This window comes from Prionailurus viverrinus, chromosome C1, assembly GCF_022837055.1.
Source record: "Prionailurus viverrinus isolate Anna chromosome C1, UM_Priviv_1.0, whole genome shotgun sequence".
In the NCBI taxonomy this organism is placed as follows: domain Eukaryota; kingdom Metazoa; phylum Chordata; class Mammalia; order Carnivora; family Felidae; genus Prionailurus; species Prionailurus viverrinus.
In genome coordinates, this window is record NC_062568.1 from 57,147,554 (window position 1) to 57,168,068 (window position 20,515).

The 20,515-nt window shown below is 37.9% G+C and overlaps 1 protein-coding gene across 1 annotated transcript in view; it reads left to right on the forward strand.

Moving 5' to 3' along the window:
* The window catches only part of TLK1 (tousled like kinase 1), a 150,395-nt gene that overhangs the window by 938 nt on the left and 128,942 nt on the right, over positions 1 to 20,515 (forward strand). The window lies entirely within an intron of this gene.

Here is a 20,515-nt window from a genome sequence, read left to right on the forward strand (position 1 = left end):
TGAAACCACCCTCTCCAGATGGTTGCAACTTTCTCTCCTTCGCCATCACCCACTGCGTGTTGGTGCGTTATCTCTCTTGTGCAAGTAGGCTACTGTTCCCTGACAGAGTCGTGGGTTTTGTGGGAAATAATCGGCGTAAAGGTTACTGCAAACACGCACCAAATCGGTTACAATTGTTTTCTAAGTTTTCTGGTTTCTTGCATGCAAGTGTGCTGCCACCAGATGTAGCAGTTACACAGCTAGTAAAGACACAGGAGTGCTTTTGACCAAGATTTCAACTTGCTGTATTTAACTTTAAGTATACGACATAAAATGAAATTTGGAAGAAGAGGCATTTATGGGGGAGGAAGAAATGCGCATGGAATCACGTTTAACGCTCTTTTGTCTGGGAAAACGTTTAGCGGTATTCATCAGCAGTTGGTAAATGGGTTGTTCACTCCCAGTTGTGTCACACAAGGAGACTGTAACCACATTTTCAGTAAATGTCTGGAAGTCCAATAGTCTTGTGAATCCTTAAAGGAAACCAGGAGCTTTGGTTTATGTAGGTATTGGTGGGGTTAATTTATTTTGAAAATATCTGTCAATATTTACTACCCAGCCTTGACAATTGTTTAATCAAGTGTTTTGTGCCCTGAATCTAGTGGTTCAGGCATAGCATTCTTTGTCATCTTGTTCCTGTGAGCATGTGTGAAAGTGACAATAGGCTCAAAGATTGGCATGAATTTGCTCCAGAAAATTCATGGAAAGGTTTGATTTATGGCATCCATTAAGCATGCTGAGTACATTGAGAGACATTTTCCCCTTTTCCATCTTACCCCCAACACTGAGTTCTGATTATTAGAAGATAAAAGTTTATTTATTAACTAATTCAAATTTAGTGCATCTGGCGATTTTTCTTTTTGCACTTGAAAATTTGTAAATGAATGTTCCAAATTCTATTTTGTAAATAGAGCAGTTGGTGCTTTTAGTATGCTTTTATTTTTATCTGTAGTTTCATTAAGATACTTAATGATAGTGTTATCAGTAATAGTGTAATGAGTGATAGTAAATGATGGTCTTGGGAAAGACCGTCTTTTTAAAAGGCTATACCTTTTTATCATTCATTCATTTCTCAAGTATGTATTGAGCCATTTCACTGAGCCAAGACGTAGTGTTGAATTGTTCATCTGTAACATCAATTATCAGTATTAGTAATTTAGGGGCTACAAAGTCTAGATTGTGAGTTTCTGAGGTTACTTTAACTCTAGTTAAAAAACTTCTATGTCATTCTGCAATTTTCCTGATGTTTGAAAATCCTGAGGGGTTAGAATAATTTAGCTTGAGCTTCCAAATAACTAGAATTCTTTGTAGCAGTTTGGATTACAGTAGGCTTTTATGTAAACTAAATTAGTGAATCTTTTGTTTATTAATAAAATAACAAGACGTGCTTTTGTGAACATTTATATTTCATCAAGTACTTCTGTGGCCACAGTGGTATATTTCTTTTTGACCAACCAGCATGTAAGTTAAAACTGTGTTAATTTTCTCTAGGGTTCTATGTATTTATTCTGAAGCTATTGTCTTTCGGATATCATTAGTGCTAATAGGAATTGCATATATGAAACCTTAGACATAATGATGGAGACATTTACTTTTGAGTGAGATCCCAGTGTTCATTTTAACAAGTGTTTAACATCTTTTGTGGATATACACGTTAGTATATTGTATAAGTTGATGTAAGTTGAGGGAGTTTTGGACTTAGGGTGACTGTTAGTAAGAACCGTTAATATTAGAACTTGAATATATGCATCTGGGGCACCTGGGTGGCTCAGTCGGTTAAGTGGCTGACTTCGGTTCACATCATGACCTCACGGTTTGTGGGTTCGAGCCCCACGTAAGGCTCTTGCTGTCAGCCCAGAGCCTGCTTGGGATCCTCTGTCTCCCTCCCTCTCTGCCCCTCCCCTGTTCTTGCTCTCTCTCTTTCTCTGTCTCTAAAAAGTAAACATTTAAAAAAGAAAAGGATGTATGGATCAAGGTGAAAACAAAGTTTGTTTCTGAAGAATTGAAGCAATTTCGTGCAACATAATAGAAAAATTTAAACTCAAAAGATACATGGATGTATGTGTACAAAGTTACGTGAGGAACTCCTTCATGGAGTTCAAAAACATGGGCTGTTTTTGAAGATGGGTCAGAACTGTAAAAATTGATTATTTTGAAGTTTTGATATATTTGAAACCAAAAATTTAATATTATACTGTGATTATTTTCAGTGCTCTATATTTTGGCTTTCTTCTTTCCTTTCTCACTCTATTCTCATATTAATATAGTTTTACTTGATTACAAATAAAATACACCTTTAAATATTATAAGGATTAGGGATTTGTTGGAATTTAGTAATTTGTGTGATAGAGGATAGACCACTTCTATTCCTAAGAGTCCCAAGGCTTTTCCTTTATCAGTCTTGAAGTTCCCTGAGAGGTGTCAGCAGTTGTCACTCTGGATTTCATGTTGGATCTTATAAACCTGTGGTCTCTATTCCATTTTTTAAAAGTTTATTGATGTATTTTGAGAGAGAGAGAATGAGCTGGGGAGGGGTGGGGGTAGGAGGACAGGGAATCCGAAGCAGGCTCTGTGCTGACAGCAAAGAGTCCAGTGCGGGGCTCGAACTCAAGAACCGTGAGATCATGACCTGAGCCAAAGTCAGAGGCTTAATTGACTGAGCCACCCAGGTGCCCCAATCTTTATCCCATTTTATCTTCTAATAATCCTGTGGTTAAGGAAATGAGAAGAAATTAAGTGCATTTCCAAATAAAGGTTAGTTTTGCTTTACTGAGGCCTAGGCACCTAGTGTCATATTGGCTAGAAGAACAGATGGAGTTTTTCTTGCCTATCAGTACATGGGTACTTTTGAATAAGTTATTGCTAAGAATCAAATGATTATACAGAAGACTTGGATTTTCTTTCTGTTCCATCTTACTAGATATGAATAATTTGCTTTATTTTTATGTAAACAGTGAAAGTAGTTTGGTTAAAAAGATAATACCACAGTGTAATTAAACTGTTGCTCATTTTATTTTCATATTTACAGACTGCATCCCTCAGAAAGAAGAATTAAAGTATTTGACTCTGGATGATTAATACCTGTAGGGAGATGTTAAAAATAAAGGTGTACCAGATGGCCATTTAATTGCTTGTAGTCACTAGCTGGAGGACAGGGTTGTATGTTTAAGGGTTTTAGCTTAGGAATAGATATGTAGTTGGTGCCTTCTTTACAGAGGCACATTTATGAATTAGAGGAGAGAGAAAAGAGAGCATCCCAGGATAGTTAGAGGTCTGGGAATCTGCCCTTGGGAAATACTTTCTTTGGTTTCAGGAACCCTTTGCTGTCTTAAAAATTACTGAGAACTCTAAAGAGATTTTATGTGGGATATGCCTATCAATATTTACTGTGTTAGAAACAATTTCAAAAGTACTAACTTATCTAAAAATAGTAAACTGATTACTTGGTAACGTTTTTAAATGAAGAAAAAGTACTGTAAAACAAAACTTGAGTGAGAGTGGTGGCATTGTTTCATAGTTTTACATCACTTTAATTTCTGGCTTATTAGGAGACAGCTGCATTTTGCTTCTGCTTTCAGTCTGTTATGATTTATTTTGATTGAGGTATTGTGAAGAAAATCCAGCTTCATATAGATAGGTAATTAGAAAAGATGATGTATTTTAATAGTCTTTTTAAAGAAATTGTGTCTATTCTTCTTTGATATTACACCAAAATTTGACAAGTGGCAGGTTTTTTTAAAACGTTACTTCAGTATGGAAGTACACCGTATTTCCGAAATGTCTCCAGAACCCACAAGAAATCTGTGGACTATACATTTATAGCCCAAAGAAGAGACCACTGAAATGGTGGGAAGCATGATAGCTGTCTTGTATTTCAAAAATGTAAATAGCAGAGTGAGTAGATTCATTCTGCTATTCTAGAATGTAGGCCAGCAGGTGAAAGTTAGGCATAGATTGAATTCAGTATAATTTTTTGGCAAGGATGTTAGTAAGAACTGTATAGCAGCTAGACTTGTCCAACAGTGGAAAAAACTGCTCTTGGAAGTATTTAGCAATAAGAATTTAAAGCAGTCTACAGGGACATTTTTGGGCGAGGCAGAGATAAATTCTGTTGATTCTTATTTTGAGTGCTATTGGATTAAGTGACTTCAGGTCCCATCCAATTTAAAAATATAAACATTCTGTGATTCTTTGAAAATCACTTAATTCTATAGTTAAACTGTACTTATATGTGTGTGAATGATTTGAATATTCTCTTCAGTCACTGGTATGAAACTCTTGTTGACTTTATTTTGTGTTTTTATTGTGCTTTTCCTCTGAGTATTTTCTTGTATTTTCTGGAATCAACGCTATTAGTCTTCCTGAAATCTTGCTAAATTCCCTGTGAAATATAATAAGCTTTGAGGGCATTTTAGGGAATCAGATGCTGCTTATGATACAGTTTAGTAGAGTTTGTAATATATTCAGGCACAGAATTTTAGAATACTGTGGGGGCTGATTTTCAATTTTGAAAGAGAAACTCTCACCGGTCTTTATAGTCTTATTTGTAATTGTTTATGTGATTTCAGAAGGAATATGCTTAATCTGTTCTAATGGTTTTAAAGCTAGAGAGTCTGAAAAGAAGATACATGAAAGAAAAGTGTTGAAATTGATTACTCTTGAATTTAAAAATGCCTATTAAATATAACCAGGACATAAAGTAAAATGAAGAATTTTAATTCTCCTCGTATTCAGAGAATTATGCATGTAATACTTACCATTACCTGTAACAATTCATATTTTAATTTTATAAGGAACATAATCTCTTTTATGAGTTGGATTGAAAAGTTAGATTTTAGGGAACTTAAGCATAAATTCCCATAACTTCGTTGAAGTTCAACTGAAATGTAGTAAGTGACACACAGCTCGAGACTTCATGAACTTGCTGCAGTTGGATTTAGAGCTGTTTTTATAGAAGAGCCATAGGAGTAAATCGTTTAGTTTCATAAAACGCTTCATGCTTGTTAATCATTTCCAAAAATCTAAGAAAAATTTAGAAGAATAGTGTTACGAAGTAAGAGAAGCAGTATGGTACAGATGAGAAAGTACATTGATCGTAATTGAAATCCAAGTGTAGTCCCTGCTTTGCCGTTAACTAGCTGTGTAACCTTGGGCAAGTTGCTTATCTCTCTGCTTCAGTTTCATAAAATGAGAATTGTAGCGCTGAAAGGGACCTTGGAAGCAATTGAGTCCAAACCTCTCATTTTACAGATGAGGAAACTTAGATAATTTACCCAGGCTTTTATTGTGACAGACCTGGGACCAAAATTCACTCTTCTGACTTTCAACTTAGTGCTTTTTCCGTTACACTTTGTGGCTTCTTTTCATCTGTAAAATGAGGGGGTTTGGATTCGAGGCTCTCAGAGGTCTTGACCAGCTCAAAAATATTATTCTTTTGACATTTGTCCTAATATAACTTATTGGAGGAAAGTTTGGTAGCTTTTATTTATTGGTGAAAGAGATGTTTCTTGAAGAAGCAGTGTGACTTTTTCAAGGTTATGTTTGGGTTTGTTAAGGGAAGGTATCACCTTCATTATTATGGAAAAAAATTTTCAAGTTTATGAGCTTGGTAAGTAGTGTGCTGAGTGATCTTGTTTTTAATGATCTACTTTCTAAAACACTGTTATGAATATATTAAAAACAATGTTAGTTACATAAATAACAGTGTGGTACTCTGAAGTGAAGTAGCTAGGTTCTGGAGTGTTTCCCCCCTGAGTTAGGATTGTCATTATTTAATAGCACGTCCGTTGTGCTGCCTTTTATCACAGTTTTATTTGTGTTGCCTGCTAGATGGAGAGGTCTTGAATTCAGAGATTGTGTTTTGTTCATTTCTGTATTCTTAGTGCATACCAGGATGTCCTCTGTATTGGCACCCAACACAAAGTTTTGTTGAAAGACTGTTAAGTCTTCTTAAAAATGGAGTGATTATGTATCTTAAGGTGCACATATTTTCAGACCCAGGAAGATGCTTATGTTAGTAATTCTTAGGTTATATTTTAGAGAGTGATATTATGGATAGCACCAACAATAATAGCCACAATTTATTGTTTGCATATATTCATTTAATTCTCGTAACTTTGTGAGGTGTACGCAACTTTCATTCTCATGTTACAGATGAGGAAACTGAAGCACAAGAGAAGTGAAGAAACTTGTGTGATGCAGCAGCGAATGCTAGGGCTGAAATTTGAGCAAAGTCTGCATTTTAATGTAGTGTCTACATTTTAGGTAACATATCATGAGGATATGTTACCTAAGATACAGAAATTTGGTTTTGGTTACTTTCTTAGTTATTTTTCCTTCACAGATTTTAATTTACTAATCTTTTAGGCCCATTCAGTTTACCTATAAACTTGTGTTAGTTTTTTTTTTTTTTTTGCATGAGTTTTTTTTTAATGTTTTATTTATTTTTGAAAAAAAAAAGAGATAGAGTGTGAATGGGGGAGGGGCAGAGAGAGAGAGAGAGAGAGAGAGAGAGAGAGAATCTGAAGCAGGCTCCAGGCTCTGAGCTGTCAGCACAGAGCCCGAAGCGGGGCTCAGACTCACAAACCGTGAGATCATGACCTGAGCCGAAGTTCGACGCTCAACCAACTGAGCCACCCAGTGCCCCTTTGCATGAGTTGTTTTTTTTTTTTTAATTTTTTTTTCAACGTTTTTATTTATTTTTGGGACAGAAAGAGACAGGGCATGAACGGGGGAGGGGCAGAGAGAGAGGGAGACACAGAATCGGAAACAGGCTCCAGGCTCCGAGCCATCAGCCCAGAGCCTGACGCGGGGCTCGAACTCACGGACTGCGAGATCGTGACCTGGCTGAAGTCGGACGCTTAACCGACTGCGCCACCCAGGCGCCCCTGCATGAGTTTTTATACACGTATGAAGATAAGATTAAAAAACGACACATATAATAAATCCCAAACCAAACAACCCAATTTAGAAAGTTATGCCAGCTGTGCAAATCTTACATTTCGTTTTTTCAGATATGTTTAGTTCTTTCATGGGAAATGTTAGAGGTACACTAGTGAAAAACCTTATTTTTATGTTTAATAATCTAAATTGGAATGCCATTTATCTTCCCATTTGGCCTCATAAGCCCACCACAGCCATAACAAATAAACATTAGGGTTGGAACAAAGAATTTCTTACTGAGTACAGGAGGCTTTATAACCTGGTACATAAGGTTCTGAACAAAGTTGAGGTGCTTTGAGGCTTGAAGCAAGAGGCTTGAAGCTATGGCTTGTCTATAAGAAGCATTTTTTAAAGTGTTTAGTTTTACTTTATTGCTTACAAAAAAAAATCTCTTGATAATATGTATTATTTAGTAAATCTAACGAGAGACAGAATTTGACTAGGTTAATAGGAATTCAAAGCATGATGAGGAAAGACAGCTGATCCAGTGGGTAGGTTACGAAGCTTAAATCTTTTTTTCTTTTTTTAACTTTTAAAGTTTCTTTTTTGGGGGGAGAGGGGAGGGACAGAGAAAGAGGGAGAAAGAGTATCCCATACAGGCTCCATGCCCTCAGCGTAGAGCCTGATACAGGGCTTGAGCTCACAAACTGGGTGATCATGACATGAGCCGAAATCGAGTTGGATCCTTAACCACTGAGCTGCCCAGGTGCCCTGAAACTTAAATCTTCTCCTGTGGCTTCATTATTAGTTCTGAAATGTTGGGACTGCCAAGAAGACAAGTTATACCCATATTTAAGCAACAATGTGTATATTCTACAAAGATGCATTACAAAGCCAAATATGAGTGACTTCTGGGATAACATTTGTTCTTCTTCACTGGTCACACTCCTAACTTTGTGCCTTCCTTGGAAACTGATTCAGCTGGAGGTAATGACAAGCTTTTTCTAGATTTAAATTCTTGAGCTTTATTGTTAATAGTATCGCTAGTTTTGTTAAATGTGATACATTGTGTGATTTTATGATTGACACTTGACACTGTGTATGTGCTTCCCATCTGATGATAAAATATTGTGACACTTGTGAAGGTCATAGGGATTTGTATGAGGCCAGTCAGATTCCTCCTGTCTCTCATAAGATCTGAGGCATGTTCCACTTTTTTTTCTCTTTGGATAAATAGTGTGTTTGCCTCTTTAAAAATACAGTTTTTCCTTTTTTCTGTGCACACGTTTTTAAAAATATGGTAATTATATGATTTAGTCAACTTAGTATGTTACTTGTTTTACTTATGTATCTTACTTACTTATTTTTTAATGTTTATTTTTTGAGAGAGACACACAGAGTTCGAGCAGAGGAGAGGCAGAGAGAGAGGGAGACACAGAATCTGAAGCAGGCTCCAGGCTCTGAGCTCTCAGCACAGAGCCCCATGCAGGGCTTGAATGCACTAACCATGAGATCATGACCTGAGCGGAAGTCAGATGCTTAACCGACTGAGCCACCCAGGCGCTCCTCATTTATTTAAAATATTCATATACTGGGGCGCCTGGGTGGCGCAGTCGGTTAAGCGTCCGACTTCAGCCAAGTCACGATCTCGCGGTCCGTGAGTTCGAGCCCCGCGTCGGGCTCTGGGCTGATGGCTCAGAGCCTGGAGCCTGTTTCCGATTCTGTGTCTCCCTCTCTCTCTGCCCCTCCCCCGTTCATGCTCTGTCTCTCTCTGTCCCAAAAATAAATAAACGTTGGAAAAAAAAATTTTAAAAAAAATATTCATATACTTATTCATGGTAGGCCCTATTCTAGGTACTTTGTAAATAGTAACTCCTTTACTTGTAACAATCATACGAAGTAAGTTCTGTTATGTCCCTGTTTTACAGATGAGAAAATTGAGGCCCAGAGAGGTTAAGTAAGTAACTTACTGAAGAACGCATAGAGAACATGTAGCAGAGCCAGGACTCAGACTAGGCTCCTGAGTGCATGCTCTTACAGTTACCCTATTTTGTCAACACTATTCCATTGGATGAATGTACTATAATTTACCAACTTAAGCATTCTTCTTTAGGTAGTGTTTTAGTCATGGTTCTGTTGCTTACCTGTGATAAAAACTTAACATATGCCTTGGTAAATTAAACAAAAGAAATGTATTGGTTTATGTAACTGGGAATTGTGTGTGTGGAAGAGGCTGGAATGGCTTTGGAAATAGCTTAGATTCAAGATTTCACAAAATGGCATTGAGTCTCTGTTTCCATTTCTGGATTCTTGTAGCCTCTTTTTGGAACTTCGAGACACATACCTTTTAGTGTAGCAACCACAATTGAAACATAGCTTCCCTTTCCTGATGTCCACATGTCAGTCAGTTTTGGGTTGCTGCTTTTTTTTTTTTTTTTTTTTAAACTTTAGAGAGGGAGAGTGCGAGAGTGGGGGTGAGGGGCAGAAGGAGAGAGGGAGAGAATCTTAAGCACGCTCCATGCTCAGTGCAGAGCCTGACATGGGGCTTGATCCCATGACCCTGGGATCATGACCTGAGCTGAAATCAAGAGTTGAATGCTCAACCAACGGAGCCATCCCTACACCCGTGATGCTGATGTTTCTAATTGTCAGTTTCTTAACCAGTCACTGGGACCTGGGAGATGAAGTTCTGCAAGGTAACTAGCTACTGTGGCTGTGGGTAGGGTGAGTTGGGGAACCCACAGAAAATCATGATTGATAATCCCCTTAAGATCACACAGATTAGTTGAGTGGTAGTTTTCCTGAGAAAGGGATTATGGTGAACAAAAACAACTACGGTAGTTATTTAGGTTATTTTTTTCTTTTTATTTATTTTTAATTTAAATTTTATTGTTTTGGCTATTATGTAGTGGTATAATGAATAAAAGCTTTTTTTTTTTTTCTTTTTTCTTAAAGACAGTTTTCAGTGGAATTGTCAGGGCAAAAAATATGACAATTTTAGGACTTTTGATGAGTGTTGTCAAATATTGTATGAAGGATTGTACTGAGTTCATGTATCTGCAGTGCATGAGATGGGCATGTATTTTTGAAGCAGATGAGGTTCAACTCATCCTATGAAGTACTGGGCTTAAATATTATTAACACAGTGCTTTGCACTTAATTGAAAGGTTGCAAACCTGACAAGGAACATGTATCTAATCGAGTTTGTCAAATGCTTTATTATATTTTTTCTGGGCATCTCTTACTCTATTTAAAAACTTTTTGTTTTATACTTTTAAACATTTTAATAAACTTTTATGCTTTTATACAGTAAAAACCTAAGGCTAGTAAGTGGCAGTATCCTGCAAGCTCTTGGCTCCTACTCCTCTTTCTGTCTAGTGTCTCCTATTTCTTTGACCTCGTTGACAGCATTGTCCTTAGTTTTTGGATATTGATACGATATGTAAAAAGCATTATGATGTAGTAAGTTAGTGTAACATAAGTAATAGTTATAAGCATGCAATTGTCAGACCTGGATTCCCGTTTGAATTTTGTCACTTAAACTGTGGTTACTTAACCTCTCAGTGCCTCACCTATAGATTTTCTTGATTGTAGGTTGGGATACTAGTGGTAACTACTTCACAAGGTTGTGAGAATTAAATGAGAAATTCATGGCACATTAAGCAGTCATTATATGTTAAATATTACTATTATATATAGATATAATGATGCTTTAGAATTTAATTTTTTTCTTTATTCAAATGGCAAGAATGGGGCGTCTGAGTGACTCAGTCGGTTTAGCGTCCAACTCTTGCTTTTGACTCAGGTCATGATCTTACAGTTATTGGTTCAAGCCCCACATCCAGCTCTGCTCTGACAGCATGGAGCCTTCTTGGGATTCTCTCTCTCCCTCTCTCTCTCTGCCCCTTCCCTGCTTGTGCTCTCTCTCCCTCTCTCTCAAGATAAATAAGTAAACTTAAAAATATATATAAATGGCAAGAATAAGAAACAAGTACTATCTGGATAGAGATCCCTGTTGCTGGAGCACATTTAATTCACATGGATTGTCTCCCTGGGCTGTTGAAGAATTCTAGTAAAGTTGTGTCTGACAGAGGCAGATTTCGAACGTTGTTCAAAATTGCTACTTTCATTATTTTAGTTCTTGTAATTTTCTGTGGCTTGAGAATTGATCAAATTTATGAGACATGTTTATAACATTTAAGCAAGCATCAAGCAGTATATATTTGGATTAGCAGTGTTTATGATTCATCTTGTTTTTCATATTGCTTTCGATATGCAGAAATATACTTGAAAGCACTGCATTGAAAATTGTAAAAGTGCCTTGTATTGTGTTTTTTCATGTGTTCTTATGTGTATACCAAGGAGATTGCTTTATGTGCAGTAGGTGCTTAACAATGTGTGTTTATTGGTGGGTGTGTAGGCAGTGTAGTCCAGGGGTTAGGATTGTGGGATACTATAGATAGACCTGGATTTATATCCATTCTCTGTCACTTCTGAGCTGTGTGACCTTGGTTAAGTTACTTGCTGCTGCTGCTGTTAGTGTTTGTGTATGTATGTTCATGCAATGGTCAATTTTTTCTTTTGAGGTGAAAGGCAAGGATAAAAAAACCAGCTCATATTAGAGAGTCATTGAAAACTAATGTTTAGGTTACATTCCCTCATCTCTACGTGTTCTTGTAGGTTTCATAATTATACTTTAATTATATTAAATGTATAATATAATTAAATAAATATATTTAATTAATGTATACTAACATAACTTAGTTGATATGTACACCAAAACTTAATCATAATTGTTATTTCACTGTATAATATTTGACATTTATTATGCATACAATAATATTTCTTCCTTTGAATTGCTTCTTTAGTGTATATTTGAAGGATTTGGTTTATTGGGTAGAAGGAGACAAATATTAAGCGTCATATATTTTATTGTGTATTATTATTTCTTCCCAGTGGGATAACTAGGATTTTAAAGTCTGCTATTGCTTCTCAGCTATGAATCAATTGTCATAGCTTTAGAGTTTTATAGAAACCTTATTGGTGTAGTTTGTTTATTTACTCAGCAAGTATTTTTGGACCTAGACCCTAGTACTGGGAAAACAAAGATACATAATAGAGTCCCTGCCTCTTAGGAGCTTGGTCACAATCTGATGGGGAAGACTGTAATTCATAACATGTAATTCGTACTTTTACAAAATATACTTTAAAAAAAACACGCTGTGGATCAAGTAGAACAGTCTCTGTGTTACTAGGTTTCAACTTACGATATAAAAAGAAGAACTGTGATGTAGTTGCAGCATATACTATATCAAGGTATTTGTCATTTGGTTGCTAGAAAAAAAACTTAAGCAAATAAGATTTCCTGTTAGAAGGATATACAGCTGGGTATATCTTAGAACGCAGACCTCAGGGGGACTGAAATAGAAACTGGACATTCAGGAATCAAGGCAGCACTATTCTCCTGTGGATCATAGAGCAACCCTTTGCAGCTGTGAAGGAAAGTTCTCTAAGAAAGAAAAGTAGCAAGTGAGGGAATTGTATTTCTATCATAGAGGTATGAACAAAGTTCTCCCTAGAGAAGGGAATTACAGTTATGTCTTGATTGCTAGTGAGAGTGAACTTAATATTTTTCAAAATTTTCTTAATCTTTATTTTTGAGAGAGAGAGCGAGAGAGAGCGAGCATGAGTGGGAGAGGGGCAGAGAGAGAGGAGGCAAGGGAGACATAGAATCTGAAGCAGGTTCCAGGCTCTGAGCTGTCAGCACAGAGCCCATTGTGGGGCTCCAACTCATGAACTTCAAGATCATGACCTGAGCTGAAGTCAGACGCTTAACCGACTGAGCCACCCAGGCGCCCCTTGAACTTAGTATTTGTATCAAGAGCCCATTGCTGATCTTTCTTGATATATTTTACCTTAGGCATTAGAATATATGGTAGTGATGTCAGTCCTTGTTATATTTGATGGGACCATTTTCTCCATTTTTTTCTTTCTATATATTTGTAAATTTTCCATTATATAAAGTTTTATACTTTTATTCAACACAAGTATTTTCTTGTGATATTGCCCTTTAAAGTTCAAGTACTCTAATTTTGCTGTGATGCAGCTGATTTTTTAAATTTTGTATATTGTTTTATCTTATTGAAGCATAAGACATATAGAAAATGCCCACAAATATATTTTAGCTTAGTGAATTATTATAAACCATGATCTGTGTAACTACTACTACTCAGTCAATAGAACATTCAGGGGCGCCTGGGTGGCTCAGATATCAGACTTTAGCTCAGGTCATGATCTCGTCGTTCATGAGTTCTAGCCCTGCATCGGGCTCTGTGCTGACAGCTCAGAGCCTGGAGACTGCTTCGGATTTTGTGTTTCTTCCTCTCCCTATGCCCCTCCCCCACTAGTGTTCTCTCTCTCTCTCTCTCTCTCTCTCTCTGTCAAAAATAAATAAAAACATTAAAAAAAAACCAAAAAACAGAACATTCAGAAGCCCTCTTCCTTCTCCCATCAGTCACTACCTTCTCTCTTCTTCCCACAGAAATCACTATTCTGACTTGGTTATGCCTGTTTTGAGCTGTATATAGATAGATTCACACAGTATATACGTTGTTTTTTGATATCCATGTTAATTCCTGTAACTGTAGTTCATTTTCATTGCTCTGTAATGTTACTTTGTGTGCCTGTATCACAGTTTATATAATCTGTTGATGGAGGTTTAGATTGTTTCCACTTCTTGACTATTACTAATAATGCTGTATGAACATGTTTATACCTGTCTCTGCGTGTACTATTAATATCTATTGAGTATATACCTAACAGTAAATTACTGGCTTATAGGATATTTATTTGCCTTTAGTAGATCCTACTGGTTTCCCAAAGTGGCTGTAACAATTTATACTCCCATGAGCAATTTATGAGAATTCCTATTGTTCCACGTCTTTTTAGTATTATTTATTTTTGCTAATCTGATGGGTGTGAGGTGGTTTTATGGTTCTAATTTTCATTTCCTTGATGAGCTAACCATTTTTGCATAAGTTTATTGGATTTTGGGTGTCTAACATATGTTAAGTGTTCAAATCTTTTGGTCAGTTTTCCTTTGTGGTGTTTGTCTTACAAAAAACAGTAATGTATTTAAAGGAATTCTTTTTATATTTTGGATAAGTATTCTTTTCTTTTATTATTACTTCCCCTTTTCTGTGGCCTGCTATATCCCTCCCTTTATGGTATTTAAGAAGTATCTCAAGTTCATTAAAATGTTTTCCTGTATTTTCTTGCTTTTAATATAGGCATTTACAGCTGTAAATTTCCCTTTAAGCACTCAGTTAGCTATCAGTTCATCATTAAGTTTTGTTATTTTTGTGTGTGTGTGTGGGTTTTTTTTTTTTGTTTTTTTTTGTTTTTTTTTTTTTTTTGAGAGAGAGAGAGAGAGAGTGTGAGAGCAGGGGAGGGGCAGAGAGACAGGGAGACACAGAATCTAAGCAGGCTCCAGGCTCCAAGCTGTCAGCACACAGCCGGACATGGGGCTTGAACTCGTGAATCACGAGACCATGACCTGAGCTGAAGTCAGAAGCTTAACCGACTGAGCCATCCAGGCACCCTTGTTATGTTTTTGCTTTTACTCATCTCAAGTGTTGTCTAATTTTCCTTTTGATTTCTTATTTTGACCTGTTGCTGATTTAGGAGTATGTTAATTTTCACATATTTGTGGATTTCCCAAATTTCTTTCTGTAATTGATTTAATTCATTTGTGCTTAGAGAATATACTTTGATTTTAGCCCAATTTGTTGATACTTGTTTTATGGCCTCGCATGTGGTCTGTCCTGGAGAATGTTGATGTGTGCATTAGGAGAATATGTGTTCTGTTGTTGGAGTATCCTCTACATGCCTGTTAGGTCTTGTTGGTTTATAGTATTTAAGCTTTCTCTTTCCTTCTTAATTTCTGTCTAGTTCTACTATTGAAAATGAAGTATTAAAGTCTTCTAACTATCGTAGGATTGTCTGTTTCTTCCTTTGATTCTGCCAGTTTTGCTTCATGTATTTTGAAGCTCTGCTATATGGTGCAGACATATTTATAATTTTTATCTCCTGATGGCTTGACCCTTTAATTGTTATAAAATGTTCCTCTTCACCTCTAGAAATGTTTTAAACGCTGTCTGATAGTAGTATATCTACTCCAGTTTTTTAATCATTGCTATTTGCATCGTGTCTTTCCATCCATTTACTTTCAGCCTGTTTGTGTCTGTGAATCTAAAGTGTGACAGCATTTAGTCGGATCTTGTCCTTTTTTAATCCAGTCTTAGAGTCTTTGCTTCTTTTTTTTTTTTTTTTACATTTATTTATTTACTTATTTATTTTTGAGAGACGGAGGGAGACAGAGCACAAGTGGGAGAGGGGCAGAGAGAGAAGGAGACACAGAATCCGAAGCAGGCTCCAGGCTCCGAGCTGTCAGCACAGAGCCTGACGCAGGGCTCATACCCACAAACCGCGAGATCACGACCTGAGCCAAAGTCGGATGCTCAACTGACTGAGCCACCCAGGCGCCCCCAGTCTTTGCCTCTTGATAATGATACTGGTACATCTGCCATTTTGCTTTTACATCTGCCATTTTGCTTTTACATCTGCCATTTTGCTTTTCGTTTTCTGTGGGTCTCTTTTTGTCTTTCTGTGCCTTCTTTATTGCATTCTTTTGCATTATTTTCTAGTGTAACATTTTAATTCCTTTAATGATTTTTAAATTATTTTTGGGTTATTTTCTTAGTGATTGCTTGAGGGTATACATTACACAATTTGTCAAAATCTACTTCAGATTTATAATTCTGGTGATATATAGAGGCTTTATTTCTATTTAGTTCTACTCCATCCTTTTCTTTAAATCACATTGCTATGTTACAAACTAAAAAACACCTTATTATAATTATTTCATATAACTTCTGTCTTTTAAAGAAACTGATAAGAAAGGAAAACATGTACATATAATAGTTTTTTACTAACTTTCTTATTTATCATTTCAGTTCTCTTCATTTCTTTCTGTAGATTTGGTTTACTATCTAATGTCATTTCCTTACTCCAATAAAGTTTGTCTCCACCTGCCTCCTTTATGCTATTATTATCAGATGTCCCATTTCTAAATGTTTTAGGCCTAATGACAGAATTATATGCATGTTGTATGTGGTTACTTTTTTAAGTTGGTTAAGAGAATTAAGGAGAAATATGCAATTATGCTGCCTTTGCTGACACTCAGGTTCTCTCATGTAGACTCAGATTATTGTATGGTGTAGCCAGAAGAACTGATTCTTTTGCCAGCTCCAGTCAGCTCTTCAGCCCCTCTAGTGGATTTTTCATTTTAGTTACTGTACATTTCAACTCTAGAGTTTTAATTATTTTGTATTCATTGGCATTCTCTTCTATTTGAAGAGATACTGTCATAATAACCTTTCTTTAATTCTTTAAACACGGTTTTCATGGTTTCTTTTAGTTCTTTGAACATATTTATAATAGCTGCTTTGAACTCTGCTGAATCCAACATCTGGGCCCTCTCAAAGGCATGTGCATAGTCTTCTTGACCACCAGAGATGACTGTGGTTTTGACCCTGTTCTTTTTCTCTTTCCCTGATTTTCCATTAAGCATTTGGCTGGTCTGCTTCTACTGCCATCACACTCAGCTGTCAGCCTCCATTAATTGCTAGCTGATTGCTCTGTTGCTTTCATCAACTTCCCGGAGCATAAATTGCTCCACAGTCTGATTGCATTAAGTCAGGTTTCTACAGAAGCTTAAGGGTTGCCAGTCTTTGAGACTTGTGCTTGCTTTGGGAGGTAACTGCATTTCTCACAGTTTGCATCATTCTCTCGGTTAAACTTCTAGATGGTCTGTAGCTTTGCTTGTTGCTACTTCTGTCATGGAACTACAATCCTCTTTTTAGTTGTTTACCTCCAAAATCTTCATAGTTGTGGAAAATTCCCTTAGGAATGAACTTCCCTATGATCTGCCAAATAAAGTCTGTTTCCTTAGGTGGAGAACAGAGCTCTCAGTTCTTACAGCCTGTTTTTTCCTCCTGGGAAGAATCTCTGCCTTGCTTCAGTGGAGTTAGGGATGGAGAAAAGAGATAACTTCTCTTAAACTGACACCCAGCTGTAGGAGTAGGGCCCTGGATGAGGATGGTAATCAGTATTCTCAGCTTGCTCCTCCTGGCAAAGAAGTTTTGCTTATGAGTGAGCAATTGTGACACAGTATTTTTGGAGTAGAGCTTCTGCTGTATTAGTGGGAATTGGTTGGGAAGAGGGACCCATTAGTTTTCTCATCCATGCCTGCCTGACATAGTTTCTGCAACATGGAGCTGGGGGTGGGGGTGGGGTGGGTGGTGGGAGATGCCAGCATCCTTCTCCAGGGTGAAATTATACTCCTGGACTGGGGTAGCGGAGCTCATGCAGAACCCATCTGGTATAGTTGGGACGTGTGAATGGGAGTGACTTGTGGCTCAGATGAGGTGCTGTTCTCATCTTAGTTTGGTATATTTTCTTGAATTTGTGTTTCTCCATTTGCTGTATGCCCTTAGGACAGTCTCCAGAAACATTAAATGGTTGGTTGGTTGGTGTAAAAACAAAAAAACAAAACAGGTTAAAAAAAAAAAGTTTCACCAGTTAAATGGTTGTTTCACTGGAGGGATGGGAGGGATAGTCTACTGAGCTTCTTATGCCACTATTCCTAAAGTTGTCCCACTCTGCAATATTGTCTTTCAGAAACTTCGTTGTTATGCTTTTCTTTCTGTTTCTTTTTTATTGTTATTTTGTTAATGTTTGTTTATTTTTGAAGGAGAGAGAGGGAGAACCAGAGCTGGAGCTGGGGAGGGGTGGGCAGAGAGAGAGAGGGAGACACAACCTGAAGCAGGCTCTGGGCTCTGAGCTGTCAGCACAGAACGCGATGCAGGCTTGAACTCATGATGAGCTGTGAGGTCCTGACCTGAGCCGAAGTCGAATGCTTAACTGACTGAACCACCCTGGCACCCCTGTTATGCTTTTCATATGCTTTTCTTTCTGAAGTTGGTTTTTTCCGTGTGGTGTGATGTAGTAGTGTCACTTCCATATGGCTGTCCTGATATCCGTTTACTGAAATGGACTCTTCTTTCCCACTGTTTTGCAGTGCCCCCTTTTTTTATGAATCAAGTGTTTGTACCCAGGAACATGTCTGTTTTCTCGGCCGTGCATTCTGTATCATTTGTCTATTCTTGTGCCAATGAAGTTTAGGGGTGATGGTGGGGTTTGTAGCTGACGGCCAAGAAAGAATTCTTGAAGACGTCTTTGGTGCAAAAAGGTGATTTTACTAAAGCATGGGGACAAGACCTGTGGGCAGAAAGAGCTGCACTTTAAGTGTGGGGGTGACCATTTTATGGAGTTGGAGGAGAGAGAGTTCCTGAAGGGATTATCATATGCTGAAGAGTCACGAAGTATTGGAGGCCTAGCTACTGTCAAGCTAAGGTTGTTTTTCCCTCTGGCAAAGCATTAACATGAAGACCATAGGGAGTCCTGGACTTTCTCAGCTGTTGATGAGGTTGCCTTTTTCTGGTAAACGGGTAGAGACTCTTTACCAGTTTAACCATTTGTTTTTTGTCCTTTCTTGTTTTTGGGTAGCCTGGAGTGTCCAAAGAATATCACACATATCCCACCTGGGGTGTGTGTGTGTGTGTGTGTGTGTGTGTGTGTGTGTGTGTGTGTGTGCTAGTTCGTATTTTGCCCTCAGCCTGCCTTATGCTCCCTCATCAATACCGTTTTAATTACCAGCTTGATATCCAGTAAATATAATTACCTTGATATCCATTAAAACAAACTATCCCGCCTTTTGATAAGTGGAATTCTAAAGATGTTCTCCCAAGATTTCTTTTCTCCAGTTATTCAATTCAATACTAATCTACAGTAGTGCTCTGAAGGGTTTTGCAGGTGTAATTAACGTTATTGGCAACAAACCTTAAAATAGTGAGATTACCTTGGATTATTTTGGTGGGACCAGTTTAACCACTCAGGCCCCTTAAATACAAAAGAGGCTGAAGGGAAGGAGGCAGAAGAGAGATGGGGCATCAAGAGAGATCAGAAGTATTTGGCTCAGAAACATGAAAAGGACTTGGCCTGCTGTTGCTGCCTTGAAAAGAGGGCCGTGAGGCACAGAATATTCTTGTATATAGAATAGCTTGTGTTCTAGAAGCTCTCGCTTGACCGACAGGAAGGAAATGGAGACCTTTGTCCTATAATTGCTTGGAACTGAATTTTGCCAGCATCTTAAATGAACCTGGAAATAGATTCTCTCTCCTAGAGTGTCTAGACAGAGACATAGCTTATCTGATACCTTGATTTCATCCTTGTGAGAGTCTAAGCAGAGAACCCCCTGAGCCATGCTGTGCTGAGAGTCTTGACCCACAGAAACTGGAGATAATACATGTGTTTTTTCAAGCTGCTAAGTTTATGGTAACTTGTTAGAACAGTAATAGAAAATTAATACACATTCTATTGATTTTCTGTTGATTTTCTTCAAGATTTCCTTGGTTGTTTCTGGATACATTCTACAAACCAAACCAAAACCAATCTATGAGGGTTTGAGATTGCGCTGGATCTGTTGATTTTATCCTTACAATAATGTTTTATCTTTACAATAATGTTCCAGTCCATGTAGATAGTATAAATTCATCATTTCAGTATTTTTATACTTTTCTCTGTAATGATCTTGCATAATTTTTTTTTCAACGTTTTTTTATTTATTTTTGGGATAGAGAGAGAGCATGAACGGGGGAGGGGCAGAGAGAGAGGGAGACACAGAATCGGAAGCAGGCTCCAGGCTCCGAGCCATCAGCCCAGAGCCCGACGCGGGGCTCGAACTCACGGACTCACGGACCGTGAGATCGTGACCTGGCCGAAGTCGGATGCTTAGCCGACTGCGCCACCCAGGCGCCCCTGATCTTGCATAATTTTATTACACTTCTTGGTGTTTTATTTTTATCTTCTGATATTGTAAATAGTATATATATTTTTAATTTTTTAAATTTTTTATATTAGGCTCCATGCCCAGTGTGGAGCCCAATGCAGGGCTTTAGATCAAGACCTGAGCTGAGATCAAGAGTTGGACGTTTGGGGCACCTGGGTGGCTTAGTGGGTTAAGCATCAGACTCTTGATTTCAGCTCAGGTCATGATCTCATGGTTGTGAGAGCTCAGTGTTGTGCTCTGCGCTGGGCATGGAGCCTGCTTGCTATTCTCTCCCTCTCTCTCTCCCTCTCTCTCCCTCTCTCTCCCTCTCTCTCCCTCTCTCTCCCTCTCTCTCCCTCTCTCTCCCTCTCTCTCCCTCTCTCTCCCCCTCTCTCCCTCTCTCTCCCCCTCTCTCCCCCTCTCTCCCCCTCTCTCCCCCTCTCTCCCCCTCTCTCCCCCTCTCTCCCCCTCTCTCCCTCTCTCTCCCCGCCTCCTGCCCCATCCCTGCTCTTGCATGCTCATGCTCTCGCTCTCTCTCTAAAAAAAAAAAAAAAAAGAGTTTAACTGACAGAGCCACCCAGGTGCCCCAAATAGCATCTTTTAAACTTTTATTTTCTGTTTATTGCTGATATGTAGAAGTTCATT